The following is an 8483-nucleotide window of genomic DNA, read 5'->3' as shown; positions in this document are numbered from 1 at the left end:
GAAGGCAAAGAGCTAAATTCCTGGAAGTGTTTATTACGATTGGTTCATCTTGCCCATCTCACCACAGCCTAACAGGCTCCCACCTTTTCTAATGAAAACCAAATTAAATCACATGTTGCTATAGCTCCCACCCAGCTGCTTCCTGGGGGAGCCCACGTGGCCCTCAGCACAAGGCACTTGCAGAGACACGTTTTCCCCAGGTCAGACTGTCGCAGATAGTTCACCATAACTTCAGCTTGTTTATTTGGCTGATCAATATCTGAAAACACCCCGTAAATCTGAGTGTCCTTCAGTAATCACAGCACCACATCACTGCACACAAGGCAGATATGGTTCTCCAGGTGGGATGCACAGCCTGTTTTAAGTAAGGATGGATGCATGCCCAGCTCCATCCATTTACCTGTGTGACCACGATCCTTTTCTTTGTGATAGACACTCAAGCATCAAGCTCAGTCCCATTTTCATGGCCATGAGCACTGTCCTGTCATCTTCCCACTGTGCTTCTCCATCTACAACAAATCACAGCAAGGACACGTCTCCTACTCAGCTGACGAACTGCTGTGCGCCCTGCTGAAAGTGTACACAGTTTTGTTATGCAAAAGATAGTACAAAAAGTCCCTTCCATGCAGCAGCAAACAACACAAACATTCCTAAATGAGACCAGCCAAACCCAGAGGCGAATACCAGTAAAATCTATAGGGAGACACAAATTATTCCGCTGCATGCCCGACTGCCAGGAGGAGTTTTGCAAATGCTCTAATGAAGTCTGGACTGCACCAAGGCAAGGATGGCAGAAATTAATTCCTGATGATCTCCACTACAGAAGCAGCTCTTCATCTGTCTTTTTCAGCCAATTTGCTTGAGTTTGCTTCTTTTCTCTTTAGGAATTAAGCGAATAAGTAATTACATGGGCAGAAATAAAACTAAAACTAAAAAAAGAAAGTACAACAAAAAAACGTCTCCAGTCGACTGGTGGAAGTTGAGGCAAGAAATGGCTGTAGAGAGGCATCTGCCTTGCACAGCCAGGACTTCCAGGGCAGAGTTTGGTCAATTAGAGCTTTACCAGCAGCAGATTGACTTAAAAACACATAAACCAGCTGGCCCTGAAACTTCTGTTTTCCTCATGTACCCATCGCTGACAAACACCAGCCATTTTTGCATAGCCTTGGGAAAGCTGTTGTTCTGCAAATCATGGGTTTATGCAATTACGCTTTTCTCTGCTGAATGTCACATGTGCAGAGGTCATTGTTGGAGATAGGAAAGAGGCTTTTGTTCCGAGAAGAGACACAAAGGCATGCCACTTTTAGCTGAAATAGGAGATATCCTTCTCCTTTTGCAGGCAAGGCATGTGTGCTCCCATGCATCACCTGACTCTGTCTGCTTTGCTGTGGTCCCTCTCCCAAGGGCCACATGTCCTCTCACTGAGGTTCACACTGGGTCTTCAAGTGAGAAATGTGATGCTGTTGATAAAAGCTGCTTGCATGATGTATCTGCATGCCTGGAAGGTGTGAATGGCATCTCAGCTCCAGTGGCTCAAGCACTAAATACCAGTCAGTGGGAAAGAGCAGGTCTCCTGAAAGCTTGGGATTGTGATAGCCTAGGCTGGGAGCAAAGAGGGAATGTACCTGCCTGAATCCTTATGGATATTTACACCAGCTTTTGATTTAAATGGCTGAAAAATCAGGAGAAAGGTCCTGCTCTGGAAAAAAAAATCAACTGAGCACTCAAAGATAAAATCATAATGACAAATGTTTGGGATCATGTTTCTCCATACCATCAGACAGAAAGGTGTGCACCTGGCTGGACCCCAGGCTCAGAGCACATTGCCAAATCTTCTCTCCGTGGGAAGCACTGAATAGGGTGAAGCCCAAGCCCAACAGCCAAGGAATCACTGAGCAGATACAGCTGCTTTAAAAGCTTTCCCCAGTGCAATACTTGAACTCTGGTGCTGACTCATTCCTTGGTGGCATCCCACCAGGGTCATACCCCTTTTTTCCTCTCATTTAGCAGTGTCAGTGCATCACAAACCAGGTAAATTCTTCCTGAACTGAGTGACTCAAACAAGCTGTGCCTAATAGTCCATCTATCTCATTGCTATTTGTTTTGGCATCTTTGCCTGTTTTAAATCCCACTTAAAGCTGTCTAACCACCAAGATTACACCAGTCACAATCACAACTGCCGTACAAACATCTCTGTTACTGTCTGAACACTGGAATCATGACTTTTTTTTTTTTTTTTTTTTCTCCCTTTGCTAATACAACACTGGCAGCAAATCACGCTGAGGTAGGAGGGAGGGGTGTGATGATAATTATGTTGTCCGAGTCCAAGGTGCGACACCAACATTGCCTGCTGGCAGTAGGCACTGTGGAAACCTGTGTAGGCTTGTAGCACACAGGCACACTGAGCAGGATCCACAGGTGCCCGGTTTAATAACAGTCTCTCAGCACTGCCATCCAATTCTCCTCTGAATAATCAGACAGGCTTGGCTGGTGTCAGGCAAAGCAGACATCGCTTCTAACACCAGACCCTGCTGAGAGCAGCTCTGGAGGGACCCAGCCTTCCTGTGCGACGACAGGATCTGATCTACAAACCAAAGTGTCCAAAAGGATTTTGACAAAGTGACATTTAAACAATGGTTGAAAATTCATCCAACCCACATCTCTTGGCTGCTGTCTCTCTCTGGCTCTTTCCAGTCTCCTGGAGCCATGTACAAAGCTACCCCAAACCTCCAAAAAGAGCAGGGAGAGGGGGTTTGTGGTGCAAAATTTAGGGCTGTGATTTATGTCAGTTCAGTTTACATCTGTCGAGGAAAGCAACTCCTTTCACAAGTATTTGTCTGCCTCCTTCACACACCCCTACCAGAGCTTCCCAGATGTAGATTTCCAAGGAAATGCTAAAATGTCTAAAACTTTTTAAAAAGTTTTATTTACAGAAAGTAGCTAGCTTTTGAAACAGTTAAAGGCATCCAGGATTTCCTTTTCAAAGAATTCCCAAAAACTTTGAAAATTAAACATATCCTGCCATTTTCACGTCAGACACACTTCTACATCCCAGAGTTCCTACCAGAAGGTGCTCCAGCTCCACCATAATACAGTCCTCATGCCTGCTCTGTTTCTAAATGTTTCAGGAAACTCCAAGGGGTTTGCTCTGCACACATGAGGCAGCTCTTCCAGCACTCTCACTATCTGTGCACAGTACTTCATGCTTCATGAGCTTGCATGCAAGAAGGTAGAATGATGGGATAACCCTAAAACCAGTTCTTGCAGTCCTTACTTGTGTGCGTGGCTCCAGATTTGTGCAGTTCAGCCTTGTTTGCATTTCAAGAGCCTTCAAGCAAACATTAGCTGAGAGGAAAAACAGATGGTGCAATTAAAACCCCAAATTCTCCACCATAGGATGCCCTGCCAAATCTCTCAAACCTTCCGTCAAAGGCTGAACAGGGGAACTGGAGCAGGCTTTGCTACCTCTGTGCTGTGCAAGCAATTGGGTGAAGGACTATTTCTAAAGCTCTAACAGTTTCCTTAAGGCAGAAGATCTGAGAGTCCTAGAAAATCAAGGCACAAGGGCCCAAAATGCCCATACAGAACATCACAGGGTCTTAAAGCAGCAGCCAGAGACCAGCACTTCCCCTCTGCAGCTTTCTGGCAGCAGAGGCAAAAAGCTGAGTGAAACAGCTCCGGAGGCAAGAGAATGGAGAGCTCTGAGAGGGAAACAGGGGCTCAGTTGTTGCAGCACCTTGTGTGCAGGGATGAAGTGGGACAACATCCTGTCTCACCAGCCAGTGCATACACAGGGTGCCTTGCAGAAGGAATAGTGTAAGTGCCCCTCCCTCCATGCCAGCGTCCTCCTACATGGGGGAGCCCAGGGGACCACAGAAGACCTGCAGAAAGGCCTGGGGAACCACCCAGGGCTGCACCTGGAGCACACACAGGAACTGGAGGGTGTTATCAAGGGCCAGAGAAGTGTCTCCCCAAAGAGCTCACCCTCAGCTCCAGGGCTGGCCAGCCTGGAGGGCCTTGCCAGTGGGATTGCCATTTGGGAGCCCAGTTAAATTGTTCTGTTTCCAAAGAGCTCCAAGGAGGCTCAGAAATGTGATTTTTACTATTATCACATTCAAGAGCTGTGAGCTGAATACAACACTCTGATTTCCCAGGAATATTGTGAACGTGGCTCAAAAAACCCCAAACAGCCAAGCAAGGTCTCAACAGCTTTGCCTTTTCTGACAGCACAAGACCAGACATCAGGAGCCAGCACGTGGCTCACAGCACACCCAGGACTCTTTTTTCCCCTTTCAAAAGCTTCATCCTTTGTGTGTCTCAACTTGCTCGATTTGCTTTGAGGGTTTTTTTCCCACCCAAAGTCACTACAGCAATCTCTCATCGCTCTCCTGACAGTTTGTTTGGTGTGAAATGCAGGAGGAAGCATTCATTGCTCCAGACTAGCACAGCATCTTCTCAGTGTCACAGCAGGCATGGCATGAGGTCAGGGCATTTTTGCCTCCTCCACATTCCCAGGGACAAGGAGTAAATGTCACAAAGTCCCCCTGCCTGCCAAATCCAGGCAGCAGCTGCCAGAAAGAAACTGCCTAAACTTCATTGCCAGAACCTGCACACTCGTTTCCCTGGCACAGGCAGCATTTGGGGTGCAGAGGGTTAGCAGTGAGCTCTGCACCTCCTCAAGCAGCCGGGAACCACAGTCCCCTGCACAGCTTCCAGGAAGCACAGGAAGCCCTTGCTGAGTTTCCGAATAGAGCCCATCTCTTCCAGGAACTGATGCCAGCATTTGATGAGCTCCACATGACTCTGGCACCTTCAAAAACCACCGTCATCCAAGAGCAATTGGGAATCCCCAGTTGGGAAGGGATACTGGGAATAAGGAGCACTCATCTCCGCTGTGTTCTGCAGGGCTGTCACCAGCACACAAAGTGGCAAGAGTTTGATCATATTTCAAGGAATGCTTTTCCCCTGAGTCCCAAAAGAGGAATTCAGCTTTTCTCTAGAAAGTGAAGTAAATCCAGTGCTCACAGTCCTGCTGTTGCAGAAAGAAGTTAGTTCTAAACATGACTCAGTCTCTGCCTAAAAACACTGTCCTTCTGCATCCTCCTCTTGCAAACACACACATCCCATTTAAAATCACTCACATCCCAGGGAGATGTTGACACTTAAATATCAGCATACTCTCACAACTGGCTCATAGGGACCAGAGCACCAGTCCTGCACCAAATCCTCGCTGCCTGCCACCCACCCTGCCCCCCCCCACAAAAATAGCTGGGCATACTCAGCCCATTCAGCCTCCTGCAGGGACCAGTAGAATAATTTTGGCAAAGGGAGTGAAATCAGGTTCCCCAGGCCCCCTTCCTCACCTCCAATATCCATCAATATCACAACTGCAGCTTAACCAGAAAACAGCAGTTCACTAACCTCACACCTACATCTTGCTGCAGTTTATTACTGAGGCCCCCAGATGTTCACCTTACCCTCCTCTACTTCCCTCACCCTTAGCACATGCCTGAAAATGCCGCAGCAAACGCTGTGGCCCATGCTAAAGAACTGATTTTTTTCTGTGCAATGCCCAGTTTCCCTCCTCCAGACAGTTTCCATAGGGAGACTGCACTCTTCAAGTCCAGACACACAGAACAAAATCCCTGCTTTGCAGTGAGTGTCCTGGGCCGTGGGCGGGACAGCTTTTATTAGTTTTCCCAGCTGTAGATGTTTGTTTTATTTCCATAAGAGGTTTCAATGAGGCCGTCTCTCAAAAAGCTCTCTCTCCCACAAAAATCCAGCCTGCTCCTTGCTTTTATCTCTGTAAGAAGGAAACAAGATCTGCTAACACAATCACTGTGCTTTTAAGTCCACAGAATCGGGACATATGCCTGCATCCAACGCCAGAGCTATGTAAGAGCCATTTCCAAGTCATCTGCTCGGGTGCTTTATTCCAAAGTGTGTTTGGTTTGATTTTTTTTTTTGTGGGGGCTTGGACTAAAGAGGCTTTCAAAATATGCCCATGAATCCCTGTGGAGGAAGGTTGCACAGCAGGTTGTTCAGATGCGTTATAGGAGCTGTAATCGAAGGTGTAGGAGAGCAGAGCCAGAATTAGGATCCTGAAGCCAAGGAACAGCAGAGCCCCGTGGCTTTGCTGCCTCAGTCTCTGCAAGACTTTCCAACCCACCTTGTTCTATGATGCAGCAAGGGGTGTTTTCCATGCTGTAGGAGCCCATGTAATTCTGCACCTCAAGCCATCTTACCCACAGAAGGGACACAGGGTCTGTAAGCAGAGAACTGGGATGAGAAATGCAGCACATGATGCTCCAAGGTAAAGAGTCTGGGGCATCACAGAGGGTTTCTGGTGATGTGACCCACAGTCACATCACTGGACCAGGGGGGATCATTTCCTTTGTGCAACCCCGCGGTGAAAAATAGGTGGGGATTAGGTGTTAAACAGTGACGGGTCCCTGAGCACCTGCTCTGCACAGCGTCTGTGCACAGACTCCATGGTCAGGATTCTTGGCCAATTTAAAAATAAGAAGCAGCTTGAAAACATCACTTGTCACAAGACAGCTAAAGTCTTGACATGCAAATCTCTCCTGCTGCAGGAAGTACTCAAGGTTAAATAAAAACCACAAACAACCAAAGAAAGAAACAAACAAACACTACAAAGCAAAGTACAGCAAAGCTTTCTTCTTTTTAACAAGGACTACTTCTGTTGCCCGTGTGTTTGAGAAAGCAATTTGCTGATCCTCTCACAGCCAGGAAAGGTCCCAGCAGCAAGGACAAGGAACTCATCAAAGCTACATTTTCATTCTACCTCTGGACTATCAAACTCCCAAACTAGGCTTACTCCCAGCAACACACCAAGGGAAAGGCAGCATCCGCACCTCAGTTTAGCCCTGAAGCAGACGGCTGCCCTGAGAAAACCCTGCCAGACCCACTGCAAAAAAAACCAAGAGGAAAATGTGATTTTGCAGCTGGGAGTCTTGATTATCTCCCAAAGTAGCATTAATCCACCTCACCTTCCTAAACTCCACCAGGAAATAGCTGCAAGGAAGGGGCGGAGGAGGAAAGAACCACTTATGAAGCATCAGCTGCAGTCTAATTAGAGCTATTAGCAAGCTCTTAGTGGTGTTTATTAGCCTTTACCCAGCGTTGCTGAATGAACAATCCTGACATCAGCCTTCTGGCTTGGAGAGCAGTGCTCCAACCCCAGCTCGAGGACGTGAAGTGTTCAGAAAGGTCAAGATAGCTTCAGTCATATCTGCAGCCCTCCCAGTCAGCTCAGAGCTTGTTTTGGTCTCATAGAAACTAAAGTCCCAGATCAGGGGAACCCACCCTGCATGAGGCATGAATAAGATCATCCAGTCAGATGAGTTCCTTCATGATATCTTTCTGAGCTAGAGGTTTCCTGCTCTGATTTATGGCTACTGAGTCATTTTGACTTGACAGCATCATTCTGCCTTTGCTCTTATGAGAGATGGGGATTGTCAACCACCTGCCCCAGGGATTGGGACAGGATGCTTTTAGAATACAAGGCACAAGCCCTGAGCCCAGCTCAGGACAAGCTGACCATGAGTCGGACAGGATTAAAATAAGATTTACATCTTCTGTTGTGCAAAACATTCATCACTGGCTGCTGTTGGATGTCTTCAGCCAGCAAACAGTTTGTCTAAGATGAGGTGTTTCTTAAACATGTCATGCCTTTCAAAGATGCCTCAAGCAGGGCTAATCTCCCCGGAGGCTCTTCTAGTAGCATATTTCAAGGCTGTTTATCATACAGAAGGGACATTTAAAAATATACAAATGTATGTTGTAAATCACAGCCTTTCCTGGGAAGGAGCAGGAGGAAGAAACCAGCAATCACTCAATGCTGAGAAAATTTATGTGAAGGGATCTTAGCTCTGGGTTTGCCACAGCTAGTAATGATTGGTGCAGAAGGGCCAAAACCACACAGTCAGGGTACCACTTGGGAAATTCAAAACATCCAAAGGAAACACTGAACTCTCATATATCTTTCTGAAGCACATGCATATCCAGGTAAAATCTTCCATATCCACATGTCGGACAAGCTGCCTTACTTTTGTGGTCTAGCTACCACAGTTCACAATCTGTACAACGATTTCCTTTTCAGATAAGCAGGTCTCTGCCATCGCAATGGATGGGTCTGTCAGAAGTTCCACTGAAGGAGAAAAACAAACAGAAAGTCTGAACTCCTAGGGCTGAGTGCCAGATCAGTACCTGAAAAGCTGAGCAGTCCTTTGCAGTCTGGCTCACTCCCAGTGTGTGTAACAACCAACTGCTGTGGTCGCAAGGTTTTGAAAGACAAATATGTATCTTTCCAAGACTGTGGTCACAAAGAATTACAGTCTGCTTCTGACGGGCTTTGCAGGACAGTGTTGGTGGAAGCTGCCCCTGGGACATGGCTGATGTGACAACCAGCTCTGCAGGCTGCTGGCTGAGTCATGCCTGAGCCACCCAGACCCTCAAAACCT

The sequence above is a fragment of the Myiozetetes cayanensis genome, unplaced genomic scaffold (genome assembly GCF_022539395.1).
Source record: "Myiozetetes cayanensis isolate MyiCay16 unplaced genomic scaffold, myiCay2020 scf17, whole genome shotgun sequence".
Lineage (NCBI taxonomy): Eukaryota > Metazoa > Chordata > Aves > Passeriformes > Tyrannidae > Myiozetetes > Myiozetetes cayanensis.
This window is presented reverse-complemented; position numbering follows the sequence as displayed.